The sequence below is a fragment of the Ambystoma mexicanum genome, chromosome 14, assembly GCF_040938575.1.
Source record: "Ambystoma mexicanum isolate Mex_15411 chromosome 14, UKY_AmexF1_1, whole genome shotgun sequence".
In the NCBI taxonomy this organism is placed as follows: domain Eukaryota; kingdom Metazoa; phylum Chordata; class Amphibia; order Caudata; family Ambystomatidae; genus Ambystoma; species Ambystoma mexicanum.
Window position 1 is genome coordinate 144,430,159 of NC_090940.1, and position 19,268 is coordinate 144,449,426.

Genomic DNA, 19,268 nt, shown 5'->3' on the forward strand with positions numbered 1-19,268 from the left:
AGAGGCGGCACGCCTCCTGCAAAACAGTGACGCTCCGCTCAGGGTCCCTTCTCACGCATCCCCAGTAGGGGGACGCATTTCCAACTTCACCCAAGCTTGGGATGGGCTCACATCGGTCAGATAGGTGCTGTCCACATTGTCCGCAGGATACTGCATAGAACTGCTCGAGTGTCCCCGAAACCACCCTAGTCAAAAGATCGATTCCTTGGACCACCAAAAGATCCTCCTCGAGGAGATCGTCAATCTTCTAGCAAAGGACGCGATCAAACTCGTCCCGGGCAACCAGGTAAACAAGGGTATATATTCAACTTACTTCCTTGTGCCAAGAAAAGATTTAACAATGCACCCAGTATTAGACTTACGCCCTGCAAACAAGTATGTCAAGCCCCAAAATTTTGCATGACTGCTCTCCAAGACGTAATCCCCCTCCTAAAAAAGGGGATTACATGGCAACATTGGACATGAAAGATGCCTATTTTCATATTTCCATGTTCGAGGGGATTGGGTCCTCCGACGTATTCCATATCTATGACAATAATCACCACAGCTGTGCTACTTCGGAAAATCTTTCTGTGTCCTGCATCGATGATGTCGATACTCCGTCCTCGAGGACCTCCTCCGACGGCCGACGTCACCGGATGTTATAAGTAGGACGCACAACGCCCGTAGCCTCAGTTCCATTTTTTCCGCGAACGTGTTTGCTTCGGAGATCTCGGCACGCCTCGACTCTTTGGAGTTTCTGTTCTTTCGGTTCTTCGAACCAGTTTGTTTGTGAAGTTTATTGGGATGTCTTCCTCTTCTTCCAGCCAGCGTCCGTGCATCAAGAAGTGTGGGGACGGCGGGTCCAAGATGTCGGTGACGGACTTGCACAACGCCTGCCTCTGGTGCCTCGGGGAGGCCCACGACACGGCTGATTGCATCGACTGCCAGTCGCTTATGTCCAAGGCCTTGCGGGCGCGTAAGAAGCTGCTGTCGGTCGGTAAGGTGTCCAAGCCTCGGAAGTCGAGGTCCCCTGGGCTTTCGACGGACCATTCGAGTGGCGAATCTCTGCATCGTCGTCGTACGTCTAGGGTGTCTCGGTCCCGGAGTGGGTCCCGCCACTCCTCTGCCTCTTTGAGGCACTCACGGAAGCGCCGTCATTGGTCGCCTTCCTCGTCCGAGGACTCCGCCCGTCGGCGGGTTGCTTATCCCACCAAGCGTTCCATTCCGGAGGAATGGGCTTCCTTCAGTAAGAAAATGTTGGCGAATCTTGAATTGCAGGGCTCCGGTCCGTCCGCGCCTCCGAGAGGGGTCGGCCGTGACTGTACTAGAGACACCGCTCGTACGCCTTCGGGCTCAGGTGGTCGGCACGATTCGCGGGAGAGGTCCCGTTCGGACAAGGGGAATCGTTCTAGTCCTGCCCGTTCCAGGTCCCGGTCCTCGATGCCCTCGAGACTGCGTGAACCTGTGAAGTCTTCGAAGAAGACATCGACGCCTGCGGCACCGAGGTCGTCGACGGACTCTCTCGAGGCTCTACTTCCGATGAAGTTGTCGACGTCATCGACGCCTTGGCTGTCGAGATACGCTCTGGGCTCTGCCCTCGAGGCCTGTGTCAAAGCCGTCGATGCTGTCGGCGCGGCGCTCGACGTCGATTCAGTCAACGCTTTTCGAGGCTGTTTTGTCGGAGGTACCCCGTGGCATGGTGGAACCCCCTAGAAAGGCTCTGGCCAAGGCAAAAAATGTCTTTGTCCCTTATTCTGTGCCCGCATTCCAGCCTCTGGATTATATTTCTGAGGTGGATGAGGGTTCGGAAGACGGGTTGGTTCCTGATACAGTACTAGACGAGATTATCGCTGGTCATAGCCAGATTGAGGACCTGCGTCAGTCGCTCTCCGGAGGTGGAGTTCTGTAGGCCTGAGCCTGGCACCCAAGCCGACTCCTCGTACCGGCGCCTTATGTCGAGGGTCACCGAGTACTTGGGGTGGTCTGCGCCAACAGCGGATTTTCTGCAGGATGACCTGATGGATATCCTCGACCAAGGTCCACCAACTGACCCGGTACTGCCATTCCATATGGCTCTGCAAAGAAGGGTGGCACCGGCTTGGACTTCTCCGGAGAGTCTCCCGGCACAACACGTCCCTGGGGCAGTGTTTTCCTCCACAGGTGAGGGCTCGCCACATTCAGCAGATGGTGCACAAGTTTCAACATGCCCAGAGTCTCCCAGCGTTTGAGTTCTTGAGGTTGCTCGGCATCCTGCATTCTTCTGGTCCAGAGGCCAGGTTGCGGATGAGATCCCTGCAATGGGCACTCAAGCTCCAGTGGTCACAGTCCTCCGGCAGGATGTCGGACCCCGTTCAGGTGCCGCCCTCGGTCACCCAGGACCATCTGTGGTGGGCCGACGAATGCAATCTGATGGGGGGGGGGCTTCATTTTGGCTGCCCTGGCTGGAGGTGATGATCGTGACGGACGCATCCCTCGCGGATGTCCTGATTTTGACGGACAACATGAGGCCATGCACTACCTCAACAAAAAGGGACGGGGCAGGGTCACTTCCTCTGTGCAGGGAGGCGATGCAGCTCTGGTTCTGGGCCATCCAGCAGGAAATGTCAATCTCGGCAGTTCATCTGGCCAGAGACGAAAACGAGACGGCGGACGCTCTGAGCAGGCAAAACGCGATCTCTCACGAGTGGGAGCTGGCTCAGGAGCCTTTGGAGACTCCTTCGTGGTGGTCCTTCCCACTGCTGTACGCGTTTCCTCCAGTCCCCGTCATCCCGCAAGTGCTGCGGAGGTTACAGAGGTTCGGTACCAGGAGTATCCTCATTGCTCCGTCATGGGCCTGGAGGACGTGGTACCCGGACCTTCTCGACTTGTCCATATGCCCTCCACGTCGTCTTTCCTACCGAAACAATCTGCTCTCACTGGAGGTGGGGTCAGATTCTCCGTCCAGAGGTCAGATCACTCAACCTTCACGCTTGGCTTCTGAAAGGTTGAGGTAAAAGGATTGGGACCTCCCTGAAGACGTGATGGAGGTGTTGCTTTCGGCCAGCCGGCCGGCAACAAAGTCCCTGTACTGTTGCCGTTGGAGAAAGTTCTGCGACTGGTGCAGGGTTAAGAATGTGGATCCTTTTTCATGTGACATTCCTGTGGTTCTGTCTTTTTTGCTTTCTTTAGCCCACAAGGGCCTGCAAGTGGGTACCATTAAAGGTTACCTGGCGGCGCTGTCCATATTTAAGCGCTCGTCTGAGGAGTGTTCTTATTTCAAAATTTCTTTAATTTCTCACTTTCTGAAGGGGCTCACTAATGTGTTCCCTCTGTCACCTTTCCAGGTGCCCGGTTGGGATTTGAACCCTGTTCTCAAGTTTCTAATGGGTGCTCCATTTAAGCCTTTGCACTCTTGTCCTTTGAGGCTGTTAACTCTTAAGACTGTATTTTTAGTTGCGGTCACTTCTGCTCGCAGAGTGAGTGAGTTACAGGCACTTTCAGTTAAGCCACCCTTCACTGTGTTTCATAAGGACAGGGTTGTCCTTGGAGTTCGTCCTTCCTTTCTTCCGAAGGTGGTGTCGGAATTTCAATTAAGCCAGAAAGTTATTATTCCGGCATTTTATCCTCCTCCACATCCTGGTAAGGAAGAGGAGAGGCTCCATAGGTGGATCCTAGGAGAGATTTAAGCTTCTACATTTCACGCATGTCCTGGGTCAGAGTGGACGATTAGCTCTTTATTGGTTACGCTGGAAGGCGTTTGGGACAAGCTGTTACTAAGCAGACTTTGTCTCGATGGATTATTTTGCCAATTTCTGAATGTTAACGCTTGGCGGGTAAGGACCCTCCGGTAGGCTTACAGGCCCATTCCACTAGGGTTATGGCTGCCTCTACTGCCCTGCATAGGGGTGTTCCTATTCGTAACATCTGTGACGCAGCCACCTGGGCTTCGGTCCATACTTTTGTATGTCACTACTCCCTAGATTCCATCCATGGGCAGGATCGGGCCTTTGGCAAGGCGGTCCTTTACTCTGCAATTTGATTGGGCATTCTAAATTTCTATATTCTAAATTATTTTCCCACCTCCTTACGTTGGTACTGCTTTGGGAGTCTGTCATAGATATGGAATACGTCGGAGGACCCAATCCCCTCGAAGAACAAGTTACTCTCTTACCTGGAAACGTTCTTTTGATGGGATGGTCCGACGACGTATTGCATATCGCTGCCTACCCCGCTACAGAATTTCTTATGCGATTGCAGCTTACGTTTCCGCAAGGCTTTCTGTGGTCATACTGGCAGAAGATTGGTGCCACACGTTCTGGGAAAAAACTACAACTGAGCCTATGGGCGTCGTGCGTCCTTATAACATCCGGTGACGTCGGCCGTCGGAGGAGGTCCTCGAGGACGGCGTATCGACGTCATCGACGCAGGACGCAGCTGCCGAAAGATTTTCCGAAGCAGCACAGCTGTGGTGATTATTGTCATAGATATGGAATACGTCGTCTGACCATCTCATCGAAAGAATGTTACCAAGTAAGAGAGTAACTTGTTCTTCCCAGCGCACAGAAGATTCTTGCGCTTCAAGGTGGACAATCAGCACTACGAGTTCAAGGTGCTGCCCTTCGGTATAGCCTCGGCTCCAAGGGTATTCACCAAGGTAGTGGCGGCGGCACACCTACGCAGGGAGGCAATCCCAGTGTACCCTTACCTGGACGACTGGCTCATCACGGGGGAGACCCCAGTAATTTGCAGATCAAACATTCAAAGAACGATCAACCTCCTCTTCGAATTGGGTTTCTCCATAAACGAGAAAAAATCAAGCCTGGTGCCAAGCACCTCCAAACAGTTCCTAGGAGCTGTCTTAAACACTCAAGAGGGGTTGGCCTTTTCATCAGAGGAAAGAATTTGGAATCTACTATTGCAAATTCCGCTATATCAGCCCGGTCGCCAGATAAGGGTGCGCAAAGCGATGCGTTTGCTAGGCATGATGGCGTCCTGTATTTACCTGGTCCCCCACGCGCGCCTGCGCATGCGACCCATGCAATAATGGTTGGCGAAACAGTGGTCTCAGGCAAGTGGTCAGTGGGACGATCTAGTGGTCGTTTCGCCAACACTTGTACAAAGTCTTCACTGGTGGACAAGAGAGAACCTGTCAAGGGGGAAACCCTTTTATGATCCAGAGGTACAGGCTGTCGTTACAACAGACACATCCTTGTCAGGGTGGGGAGCACACCTCCATCACTACACAGCTCAGCGTCTCTGGTCTCACACAGTGGCCAAGAATCATATCAATCTGCTAGAGCTTCTGGCAGTATTCAGAGCGCTTCAAGCGTTCAAGCCCCACCTGTTGAACCTTTCAGTGCAGATCTTGACAGACAGCACAACAGCAATGTTTTACCTAAACAAACAGGGAGGGACTCGTTCGCCAAATCTGTCCAAGCTTGCCCAGAAAATTTGGATATGGGCTCTCAGACGGAACATTTACCTGTCATCTCAACATGTTCAAGGGGATCTCAATTCGCTAGCGGACGCTTTGAGTAGTGATTCCCTCCCAGAAGAACACGAATGGTGTCTACACAGAGAAATCGTAGAAAACATCTTCTCACAGTGGGGTTTCCCCACTATAGACCTATTCGCCACAAGCGAAAACAGGCAAAACCCAGGATTCGCATCCAGGTTCCCTCAGCCAGACTCCAAGGGGAACGGCCTGTGGATGAACTGGTCAGGGATGTTTGCCTACACTTTTCCACCAACCCCTCTCATGAGGAAGGTGGTCAACAAGATGCACAGGGAATCGATGACGCTCATCCTAGTTGCTCCCATGTGGGCGAGGCAACCGTGGTTCCCACACTTACGCAGACTAGCGGTGTGCAAGCCCATCAGGCTCCCGTGCTGGTACAACCTTCTGTCCCAGCACCAAGGTCAAACAGTGCATCCTCAACCCAGCTCAATGAACTTGGCAGCATGGCTCCTGAAGTCATAGAGTTTGGACATCTCAGTTTACCACAGAGGTGCATGAACATCCTAAAAGAATCTAGGAAGCCAAACACGAGGCCCTGTTACTTTGACAAATGGAATTCGTTATCTGGTGCCAGAATAAACAAATCAACCCCGTTGATTGCACTCCTTCCAACATTGTCACCTACATGCTCCACCTGCTGGATGCAGGGTTGGTATTTAATTCACTCAAGGTACACCTGGCGGTGCTGTCAGCCTACACCACCTCCCATAACAAGGTTTTGTGGTGGAAAGTACTAGTGGTTAAAGCCTTCATGGAAGGGGTAAAGAGACTCCATCCTCCAATTTCAAACCCACCACCTGGATTGGACCTTAATGTGGCGCTTGCTAAGCTCATGGGGCCACCCTCTGAACCCATGCATAAAGCCAGTCTCAAATACCTTACCTATAAAATTGCCTTCTCAGTTGCTATTACATCCATAAGAAGGGTTAGTGAAATTCAGGCTCTGTCAGTGCAGGATCCTTTCTTTACTGTTCTTAAGGATAAACTGGTTCTACGAACACACCCTAGATTCTCACCTAAGTTCATTTCTAAATTCCATGTTAACCAGTCCATTGAGCTTCCGGCCTTCTTCCAAGAACCCAAAAGCTCTGCTGAGGTGAAACTACACACTCTAGACGTGCAAAGAGCGGTCCTCTACTACGTAGACAAGACCAGGCCACTAAGAAAAACAGACCAACTGTTTGTCTCTGTAGCTACAGGCAGAGGAGGAGATTGCGTCTCTAAAGGTGCCATCTCCAAGTGGATAGTCCACTGTATCCAGCTATGTTACTCCCTTTCTGAAAGAACTCTGCCTTTTACGCCAAGAGCTCACTCTACTAGAGGCACAGGGGCCACTATGGCTTTCATTGCAAATGTACCCCTTGGCACCATTTGCAAAGCAGCTACATGGAGCTCTATTCACACTTTTACTCGGCACTACTGCATTGACACTCATTCCAGGACAGATACTCAAGTGGGACAAGCGGTTCTAAGACATTTATTTGCTCATGACCCTTCTCGCATCCCATTTTCTTCTAACACTGCTCGCTAATCTATGCACAGCATGTGATCTAAGCAGATTTCACAAGTCTCAGAAGGGATACATTACTCGCCGTAATCGTATTTCTGATGCTTGTATCTCCTTAGATTCATATGCGCCCGCCCTTCCTCTCCTCTGAGAGAAGGCGCATGGATGCTTGTATTATCTTTCTATCTGCTTGGATAATCTGTACTCGCGGTACTCCTCATGTTACCTCATGTCAGAAAAAATACAATCTGGGGGTCCTACATGCGTGAGGGATCATGGGTACAGTGGACGTCACACTAGGGATAGTATTACTGGCGCGCCCTGTGTCGACACCCATTTTTTGAGTTTCGAAAAAAACAAACTTTAATACTCTGCAGCTTCTACTAGATGTCGGCCTATGCACAGCACGTGAATCTAAGCAGATACAAGCATCAGAAATACGATTACGGTGAGTAATGTATCCCATATATATTTTATCCTTGCTCAAACTGCTCATTATGTAACAAATGCATGCCTCATGACTATGTAACTAAGCATTGTACTGTAACAGGTGCCACAATGTCCTCGGATTGGTGTGCGCTATATAAATAGGAATATAAAAATAAATTAAAAAAACAACTCATGTGATCTCAAAATTAGCAACCATCACAGATTTCATCGGGACCCTTCAGTTAAGGATAGATCGTGAAGCAGAGCAATCCTTGCAATGGCAGTCTTTACAAAAAGAGCTAATGGCAAAGGGCCAATCATCTAAAGATGATCTTATGTCGGCCTTAATTAAATCTGTAAAATGGATGTGCGAAAATGAAAACCGCAAAGCCACAAAATATTGATGCACATGCACGGCAGCACTTAGGAAGGATGTAATAACTTCACTAAATAACAAGACGCAAATGACACATGCCGCCCAAATTGTACCAAGGTCGACAGCTGGTCAATACCCTGCAGTTACTATTGTGCTGGCAACATCTAATGCTGCAGAACATGTTGCGACAACAGAGTGTGACAAAAAAAACCTATAAAAAAGCAAATGCCGCAATAGGCAATGCAAAAATCATTCAGACAACCGGAAACAATGGACACGAAATACCAACTATTCAGTCAGACGAAGCAAACACTGGTGGCCCTGACGATAGGTTGCCTAGCCAATTGCGAAACAAAGAACAGGAAACGTCTAGAGAAACCAAAAAGAAATCCATTTTCCTCCTTTGGAATTTTCTCAGGCACGGCAAAAATGGGAAATCTTAACGTGAAAAAGAGAAATGTAAAAACGACTGAGCAAAAAGTCCAGCAGCAGCCGCTCTGTCTGAAAAAGGAGATAAAGAAACCAGCACAACAGACTTAAAGGAAATTCATTGGAAACCTATCAACACTGACAAAGACTGCTTTATTTGAACGCGTAAATACTAATAAAAGACCCCTCATAACACAGGAGGAGGTAACTATGAACTACAAATCGTACTTTGGCTCATTTACAATCCACCCAACAAAAAACACATAAAAGCCAAAGAGTGGAATCTGAAGACCGAGAGTCAACTCCCTCTGCGACGTTATCCGACCTATGTGATTTATCAACATACTCTGCAGTCGAGCAACTCGACGACGCAAACAAATCGACTACTTTACAACCTCAAAAAGAGGTAGGAAAAATTGTAACCTCAGTAGAAAAATGTAAAGTAAAGGAAACCATCATTTCTAAACTCAGCTCCTCTGTTCAAAAACATGTACCAAGGAAATTTCCGCCAAAAAAAAAAAGACCTGAACAGCACAGATCGTTGCAACCTAAACCCGAAACTCACCTTGAAGCAGATGCAAAAACAAACTAAATTAAGCAAAAAATCACCACCGAGGCGGCATTATGGAAAGGAAAGTACAAAAATAAAGCTGAGACTCCAAAACATTCACTCAGACGACAACAAGGTCAACTTAAATCGAGGTAACATAATGAAGCTGTTTAATTGCATCCCAGCTCTGCGTGCCGTCATTTCTGATGACATAAAAATTGTGGAATATGCGACAGAAATGACCTCCGACCAAGTGTTGCTTCATATCAACTCACAAGCTGTCCGGAGATTGATCTTAGACGCCAAAGATGACCTGCTATTCTATGGCTTCGACCTCTCACTCGAACCATATAAGGAGAGGGAAGGCGACGCCACCGCAAGTGCCAATCTTACTTCCCCAACAAGAAATTAACAGAGAAGAGAGGTTTTGAGAAAACAGTTTACATTCAAAAGATCAGATGGAATCGACACTTCAACATCCCAACAAGATGGTAAGCGTGGATCTTCCGTTTGGACCAAGCAGAACTCGCATTAGCTATGACAAGAAACAAGAATCAAAAGTCACAATCTAATCTCATGGAATACAAGGGGCTCTCTGCATCTGTTCAATGACTTTCCTCTGGACCTAAAAGGCAACTTTGCGCTGTGCCTGCAAGAAACGTGGCTTCAAGACATCCCCTCAAGAGATGGCTACACGATCATGCTAAGTCCCGCAGGGAAAAATAACAAGGGACGCCCTTTATCTGGCCTTTTAACAATGGTAAAAAACTTGCTGAATTGGTTAGTGAAGGAATTACCCAATCCGAACAAATTTGTGCAAGAGACCTTAATTGAACATCTAAAGCAAAAAACCAAGGCTAAATCCTGGCGGCTGTTAATAAACACATATTGGAATTCTGTCATGATCAGTGCAACGAAATACATTGACTCAGTGACATCCATGATAGACGCCCACTTGATTTCTTGTAAAAACTTGAAAATATTAATATGTGGAGACTTAAACAACTCATGGTTTGAGACGAGAAATGTGATTCAAAACCAGAGGTATATCGCTTTTGAAGACTTGACCAACGAAGCGAAAACGTGGCAATCCACAATGAGTAGTCGGAACTGTGTAATGCTGAATGGTAATGTCCAAGGCGATATCCCACCTAAACCAACTTGGCACCAAAAGCAAAGCCACAAAACGCTTATATCTGGATGTCACAAAAGCGAATTGACAAGGTGGAAAATCTGAAGATAGCAACATCAAGTAACAGCGACCACTATCCGCTGAAACTAACAGAGTGTGGACTGCCCTCAGGCGCCTCTGAAATACCCTACCGCTCTAAGTACAAACGCATGTGGCAACAGACTGCGGATAAGTGGGGCCCAGATAGATAAACTGATTGATACATTTGGGGTAACAACTGTGGAACAAGATGTCAATTATGTTCCCTTACTAAGCAAATTTGCTGTAAAACCTGATGCGAAAGGAATTGTTGGCCACTCACATCAACATGAATTTAGCAGGTCAATGATTATAGAAAAAAGATCGCAACATCGGGACATAAGAATTCTTAGAAAAAAGAACATCGAAGTCGGAGAAGAAATCGGACACTGATGCCAACGCTACAGAAACTGGGTAAAATCCTTTGCTGTATCCGGAGATCAAGAACAAGCAGAATTAATCTTAGAGCTGTTTTAAAAAACACAAAGCACGAGAAATATGGGCAATTTTAAGCACTGGTAGTACGAAATGCAATCAAGTACTTATTAATGAAGTAGCACCCAAAACTTGGGAAAGGCACTTCTTCGAGTTATTAAATCACTCAGAGTTGAACAATCAGCAACTTACAACAACAACGATAAACCATGGAAGGTCGACGAATCCCGGGTTGACATTGAAAATGCAATCTAAAAACTAAAAAATTCCAGAGCAGCCGGACCAGACGGCATCACTAATGTGATGCTCATAAAGGAGAAAATAAGGTGGTCATGGTTCATTAAAACCCTATTTAAAAAGATATCAATTACGAAGACGCTGCCCACGTCATGGCGAACTGCAGTAATTGTCCCAATTCCTAAAAAGGGACCTCGGGCTGATCCAATAAACTAACACCCAATCGCCCTTTTAGATACGATTGGTAAGATCTTTGCCTCATTTCTGCAAAAAAGGTCATCTATCTGGGCCTCACATGCTGGATTAGGCGACTGTCGACAAACAGGGTTCACAAAGGGAGTTGGGACAGAGGTAAACTTAATGTTATTAAACCTCTTAAAACTGGAGTCCATAAAAGGTGGAAAAAATCTATTCCTGGCCTTTTGTGGACATGCGTCAAGCATTCGACAGAATAAATCGCAACGTGCTCTGGCAGAAAATGACAGTGGCAATGCCGCCAGAAATACTCAATCGTGTACAATCCCTGCATGAAGGAACAACCATTCGAATTCGGATGAACCTTGACGGAGACCTGACAAACATCATACCAACAACAAAAGTAGTAAAACAATGCTGTCCGTTGGCAGCCTTGCTGTTCAAGCTGTTTATCTCCGATCTGCCGGCAGACCTGAAAGACGTAAAGTGCTTTCCTCCGAAAGTAAATGAACAATCAATTAACTGCATCACATATGCTGATGACCTGGTATTGGTAGACCGGACACAAATAGGTTTACAGAGGTTGTTGCCGAAATTAAACACCTATTTGACAAGAAACAACCCCGAAATAAATACCCCAAAAACCAAAATAATGCAGATGGGCCCACAAAAAGTGTCAAATTATAGATGGTATGTCGCAGGTTACAAAATTGATACATCAACATCCATACTATATCTTGGAATCATATTTAGCACATCGATTCGAGAATGGCCCTGGTACCAGGACTTGACAAGTAGAATGACCATGTATGCATTGCAAGGCACCAAACTGCATTATGATTATGGAAAATTCTCATTGCACCCCCATTCTATCATTTTACTTGAACAAAGTGGTGCCAGCCATCACATTCGGCGCAGAAGCGGAATGGAACCTCGACTCCAAACTCTGGGATTTACTTGAAGGCCTTTTTTGGCGAAAAGTACTTAAACTGCCACGCTATGTTTCAATGACGAATCTGCGCCATGAACTGGCAATAAATTCCCGACTTAGTATAGTAATTTGGAAATCATATGCAGCACTGTGTAAAATGAGAGAAAATCCTCCGCTACCTGCATACAAAATCTTCAAGCTAAGTTCACTTGGTGTAAATTCAAACATGTTAACAGACTGGGCCCACAAAATAGACAAAATTCTGGTGACTGCAGACATAAAGAAAGTCGCTTCAGGTTCATCCGCAATTAGAAAAGAAACAACTTCGAACCTGGAGCTGGATCTTAAAGTTAGAGAAAAGAGCGACACTAACAAGTGCAATCCCTCTTGGAAGTGCAGTGAATGGCCTAGACGTACAGCCAAAATATCTACTAAAATGTCCATCTCGGCACCACCGAGATCAATTTCTGCGGCTTCGGCTAAATGTACTGAAAACAAGAGATGCAGTGTTTAAGGCAAGAGAAGGAAACCAAAGACGATCTCTGCAGACATTGAAAAAAAGAAATAGAATCGCTACAACACTTGATTACAGCATGTCTATCAATTTCAAATCAAAGGACGTGTCACCTTGGGTTCTCGTTTCCTCAAAATGGAAACATGGATGATTGGTGGATTCGGGTGACTTCAGGTCACAATACGAAAATAACTTGTGCAATTGACTTCATGGATGCGATTCTGAATGGAACCTAAAGATTATTAGAATGCAAGGAACAACCACGCATATAAAGATGAAAATGAAAGACTTTACTGTGTGCTGAGTTAGCTAACGTAAGGAAATAGTTTTATCTTGAAAGTTTGATGAGATTTATCGATGTAACATTGTAATAAAAGTTTGTATAAACTAAAGATGACAATAAATTAAAAATAAATTAAAAAAAATAATTAGCACCAGCGCAATGGCGGGAGGTTGTGATCTTACCCTGATATGACCGGTGATGCGCTGTTATTGCTTGGCTTTCCCTGCACTTCACGGATGCTCTTTTGTCCACATTTGCCTTCTCCCCGACGCCGGGCGGGTCCGCCTGTGTGGTGCTCTCTGATCTTATTTGCCACAGCAGAAGCTTCCTGCTAACTATCGAGGGCGACTTTCATGAGCGGGAGCCCTGAAGCTGGTAAGCCGCTGCAATGGTCTATTTTGTGCCGCCCGTGCTGCAGTTCCTGCTGGTCTCACTCATTCAAAGTTTGTCGACGTGTGCCCCGTGCCCTCACTCGTCCTCCGGTGCATACATGTCAACTAGTTGCTCAGTGCAGCCGCAGTACGCTGCCATTATTTCTCGGTCGGCAAGGGAGGTGCGTATTTAGGCAACCATTTTGCCTGCGCTCCTTAGCGGTGTCCTCCTGTTGCATTTTAATACTAAAAGATATCACAAAATACTATGCCTGTATTCATGTCCTTCAGGTTCCAGAATGCCTTTCTCTCTTTTGTAAGGTGGGACTGTGCCTCTAAATCACTTCGTTTCAATCTCAAAGATGTTCTGGCTACTTTTTGTTTCCACACTGATCAAGTTTTCTTACTCGAACAAGCTGATAACTTTCCTGCTTTCTCTCAGCACATGAAGCTTGTCAATATTGTATCCATCTGTTCTGTTTCCAATCATGTCAATTTCACTCCCCAAACACACTGAGCTTTACTTCAAATGTCTTTCACTCAGTGGGAGATTTAAGGCCAAGGGCCTGTGGCCTGCACCTGACACAGGGCCCTAGGTGGGTGGGTCAAGGAGGTGCAATTTAGGGTGAGCATAGTTAATTGTGGTCATGAGTGCACAAAGACGAACTTTAGGCACAAAAGCTATTTTTTATAAAGTTGTCTTTATTACAGTTACCTGTGTCTAGGGGTTTGACTAACTGGAAACTGCTGCCCTCCTCCACCCCCCCCTTCCCCCCCAAGCAGGCTTTGCTATCAATGGCAATGATGGAGGATCAAGCCTGAAACCAATGTTGGAAATTAGCATGTTTCAAGGCTGAGGGTGAAAGAGAATTACAGCTTATGGAAGACCACACAATTTCCTAGAAAAATGTCTCCAAGAAAACTAGTTGGATCCAGTCGCAGTCACTGCAGTTCACTCTGTGTGCTCTGTTCCTGTTTTCACAGTCTTTCTACGGTTTCCACACTGCTAACGTGTGGGAGGACCTCCAAATACCCCTGAACGGCCGCGGAGCCAGTCGCTGAGGCAGTCGCAGTCCCTGTCAGGACAGGAAGATGGGAAATGGATTTGAGTACTTCGCTCCTGTCGCCCAGCTCCGTACAAAACCTCATACCTAAAGGCGACGGAGAAAAAAGATGCCTGCGGTGCTCCCGCACTGCGTCCCGCGTGTCAGCTGTTGCACATCCACTCAGGCACCGCATGCTCTCAACTCTGACCACATCATCGGATCTGCGGTCTCATCAGGCAACCGACGAAAACACCCCGCCTCGGAAGATCCAGAATACATTCTCGGCTGATAGACCAAGTGGGCTGAATCAAATAACCAGCTCACGTATCGAGCCCCGCCTGAACGGATTGAAAACTGGCCTTTGCGCCAACAACGAACTAGAAACCTTGCTCGAAAATCTGAGATCTAAAATGGCTTAGCAGACAACCTCGCCTACCAGCACCCCGCTTGCCTCTGCCACGGGCGCCACCCCTCTGACGCCGGCCGAAGGGCTGACGGAGAAGGCCCAGCCATGGCGGCGACAGTGGGAAAGCAGGTTGCCGTGCCCCTGCTTCCTGGCGGGGAACTCATCAAAGGAGTGGCATGCGTACCTGCCAATACAAACGCGACTCCTGAAGATCCCTCACTCACCGCGCACCAGGACTCCTCCAACAACTCGGCGGGAGACGCAACTAGAATTGTGATTCCAGAGCCGCTTTGCCGAGCGTCGCCCTCAGACATCTGGGGAGAAGGAATCGAAAGCCCATCCGAACTCCGTGACTACAGCAGCCGAAATCCATGTTAGCACGGATGAAGCAGATGACTGCCCCCTCTAGGTGGGGCCGGGACCTGTGGGCTCCAAGGGAACCGAAAATAACTCAAGTGAGAAGAACATTACTCCCTGCAACACCATCTGCGACCTGTCTCCCGACATTTGGGTTGATATAAGTAGCAAAAAGTGTGGCCCAACCGTACCACCGAAAGCCCCAACAAAAAACAAAAAAACACACTGGAAAGACGAAAGATACCAACAAGTCAGCGGCAAGACAGATGTAAAATAAGAATTCCAGAAACAACCACCAACCACCGAGAAAAAAATTCATCAACGAGCTCCTCGCCTGGGGAAAAAAGATCTTGGTGGTGCATCTGGACCCAAAAAAAAACACAAACAAGAACATACACAACCCTACCCTAAGAAAATCGTTTCTAAAAACTACATAATGCAACCCATTAAAGGACTTCTTTAAAAAACAAGGCAAACGGAAATAGGAGCTCCTAGAAGAACTGTCTGACACCGAGATATTGCAAGCAGTTTTGGACTCCCCACCGGCCCTCAAAATGTGCAAAATTGGCGCCATCTTGGAGACAACTTCCCCAGAGGGAAATCCCAGTCCAAGAAAGAGCGTGGAACTTGCAGTGCCAGACGCCTACTTAGCAACAGATGCTACTCCAGAAGCCCAAGCGGTGGAAAATACAGCAAACTCAAATCCTGCTACTCCCCTAAAGCGGCAAGAAAACACCTCCAACAGCCACTCCTCACCTTCTATTCCAGCCCACATCTCCCCGCTTCCAAACCTTGACCCAAACACATCAAACTCACTGTCAGTGGAGAAAGGGACGGGAGCCCCTCTGTCACAATTGCTAAACAACTCCAAGTACTCTCCAACATCTCGGACCGGCATTGAGCTTGAGAGTGCCAATTGGAGACAGAGGTTCACCGAACAGCAGCCCGATTTCTGAGCAAAATCCCCAAACCAATCCCCCACCTCAGAGAACAAACATCAGAGGCCAGCCAATAATTTGCTCACCATCGAGACTAACGCCACTAGAACCCTTTTTAAACACTCCTATAAGGATTCGGAGCAGAAGCGAAGTGCCACCTAACGCTCACAAAGAGACGCCATCCAGAAAATCTGATATGTTAACAATAATGTCAGCAGTAACCATCGCGCTCGCCCCATTCGGCAAATTGTACAAAGCCATGAACGAAACTCTGAAAGACCAAACAACATTGTATCGGCCATGATGCATACAAAACTGATCTATCTGGCTCAATGCAAAATCACAGAAAGGTTGGGGAGCTATAACGACCTTCACAACCAGACAAGGGCCAACCCACCAACAAACATGATCAAACTGTCCCAAAACGCAGAAACTCAAATGCTGGTGGAAAACTGCTGGGCGCACAAACCGGCTCTCCCACTAGAGAGCGAAGAATCAACTCAAGGTAACTTTCGCATATGCAATAATCATCAATGCAGCAGCACCGACCCTCCCAATTCCCATCCGGAACTTTTCACCTTCAAAGCTGTTCAGGGCCGACCAGAAGCTCCACAATGCATCATAATAGAATCGCCCTCAAAGGCTGTACTGGACCCCCCCAAAATTACTAACTGGAACAAGCACAAAACCCAGCACAAAGGAAAACAAAATCACTCGCTCCTAACACCTCAGGACCCACAAAGCCAAAAAAAGAAGCCAACACGAAGCATAAAAAAAACGAATGCACTAGTTAACTCATATTTCACTACATGTTCCCGCTACCATCAAGAGAAGAGAAACCGGGTCCATCCCATGCCGTGACGGCGACCCAGCAACCTGGGTCTCCAATCACTGTGGAAGATTTTCTGGCGGATGAAAACCTGATGAATATCTCAGAGCATCTCCAGTTAAACACCGAAAAAAATAAGGAAACATGTCTCAAGCCTCATCCTCAAGCAACAGTACAAAGAAACATATACAGCTCCAATTCGGAAAGAACGAAAAGTGCGACCGCATTCTGTCAATGCGAACCAAGAAGCCTAAGCCAACATCGAGGGAAGAGAAATTATAGCAAACTTATCTCCCTACCGCCTCGCAAATTAAGAAAAACAGAAGGTCCGTCAGAACAACTATCCATGCGCAATTTGGAGCGCCAAAGGAGACACTCGCCTAACAACCAATACAACTCAAAATCTACAACGACTCACAAGGCCAAATCTCAGGAACCAAATCTCAGAACGAGATCGTCAATTCTAATCTTCAATGAGATTGAACCAAAAACTAGCCTGTGAATTAGAAAACAAACCATATTCCCACGACAATTCTCAAATTGGAAAAAACGGCTAGAAACCAGGACATCCTCACACTGAACAGAGGAACGGTTCTAAAAATCTTCAGGAAAAACAGGGCGTTGAAAACTCTTACATCGGACAATCTTATCCTAGTGGAACCGTATCACAAGGCAGCAAAAGCCAAGTTTTACCTGCACATGAAGTCAGAAGCGCACAGATTCCCCTTTAACGGACGACGGGAAGATCTGTCACAACCCGGCTTCCAGCTGACCAAAAACAGTGCACAAGAAAACCCATTCCTCACCGAAAAAAGAAAATCTCCTGCACGAATACACTACATATCCAGAACTGAAACTCTGTACAAAAGCAACAGGCTGCATCACGACGCAGCAGGTGATCGTGATGATACCACAAGCAAACCACTGAAAATAACTCCTAAGTCCACAAAAGACTCTTCAGCATCAGGGAATCAACTTGTGCGATGCCGAGAAGAACACAAGCGCACCACCAAAGACAATCCTCTGCACAACACCCTTGAATCGCAGGAAAAATCGAGGTATCGAAGAAGACACAAAGAAGAAAACCACTGTACTGCTGAAAAGCACCAACACACTAAACCTCAAAAGGAGAACCATTCAGCACCAACAAAAAAACTTTGGGCATGGCTGCCAAAGGTTTTATCTACTACTATGAGGAAAAAGCAATCCGAGGCCCACGAGGATGGGCCGATCTCTACGTCTTCACCAAAAACACTGAACATGGCAGCCACGAACATAAAATATGCATTTTGGAATACACGTGGATACAAACATCTCGCGATAACCGAAGGCATTGATTTGGGCCAGTTCGATATTCTTGCTCTGCAAGAAACCTGGCTGACGGAGAAACCCCACTTAGACGGGTTCGAGATTGCAATTTCATCAGCAAAGAAAAGCAGACTACGGCGTCCATCTTCCGGACTTCTACTAGCTGTTCGTTCGGGGAGGGGTATCGGCATCCAGGAAACCCTAGCAGCCTCAAAACACCATCTAGCGGTATGAACTAACTTGGTTAACTACGACCCAAATTTGGAGAAAAAAAAACATCCAAATTGCAATAATCGTCACTACTGGAACCCACAATCGATCACGGATAGAAAGTTCTTGAGGGTGATCAAAAATGAAATTGACAACATCTACGCTGACAAACAGATCACCCATGTTATCATTTGCGGCGACCTCAACGCGAAATGTAAGAGCACCATTGCACTTACACAACAGAACCAACAACAGACTCCATCTGAAAAGAGGCGTGCTCTGGAACAAACTGATAGACTTGCAAGGCTTTCAAAACATAGATCAGCTGTTCCCTAACGCATGGTAAATCCTGACATGGGAGAGAGCGAACTCAAAGGGAACAATCGATCACATCTTCGCATCGGAAGGAATGTTGAAGTTAGTCACAACCTTCGAAGTAATTCGAACATCTGCAAGTGACCACAACCTCTTAAAAGCAACATGGAAATCCACCATCGCCTCCAATCCAACACTGACGCAAAACCTGGAGTGCAACATGCAGGGTAATCGACTAAGAATAACAGCTGAAAGAGTTGATCAATTGACACTGAATTATCAGAGACACCTCAACCACAAAGCTGGACCAGAGGGGGAAGTAGACTACCAGCCATTCTTGAGTCCCTATTAAGAGAAGACCGGAAAACATTCCATCCCGAGACAGCCGGCATTCCACCATTACGATAAACAAGTGGCCACTAAACGCGCAGCACTGAGACAACTTAAGAGGAAAGCAATACATTCCAACTCTCCTCTTCCCCAACTACAACTTGCTGCAGAATCCAAGAAATACCAAGCTTGGGTGAAAGACCACCGTGCGATCTTCTATCAGAAAGAATCAGAAGACATTTTGAGAAAAGGGGCGGGAAAGAATGACATAGAATTATGGGCACTAATGAAACTCCAAGAAGTCATGAGAGAAACCACACTGTCAAATAGCGTGAGTGAAGAAAGATGGCAATCGCACTTCAAAGCGCTATTCCAAGATCCAACGAATCCTGGCTCCATCCTCCAGGTGGACACACACACTCTGGGAAGACATCTCAAACGAAAGGGATATCCCTATAAGCATTCGCAAGCTAAAAGCTTCGAGAGCCCCTGGTCCAGATGGGCTTACAAACGTCGACCTTAAAAACTTTCCGTCCAAGTGGGTTCCTTTCATCAGCTTGGTCTTCGGCAGATGCTCCAATCT

General features: G+C 47.1%; 1 protein-coding gene across 3 annotated transcripts in view; it reads left to right on the forward strand.

The window, feature by feature from the left end:
- The window catches only part of MIS18BP1 (MIS18 binding protein 1), a 1,508,798-nt gene that overhangs the window by 260,457 nt on the left and 1,229,073 nt on the right, over positions 1-19,268 (forward strand). The window lies entirely within an intron of this gene.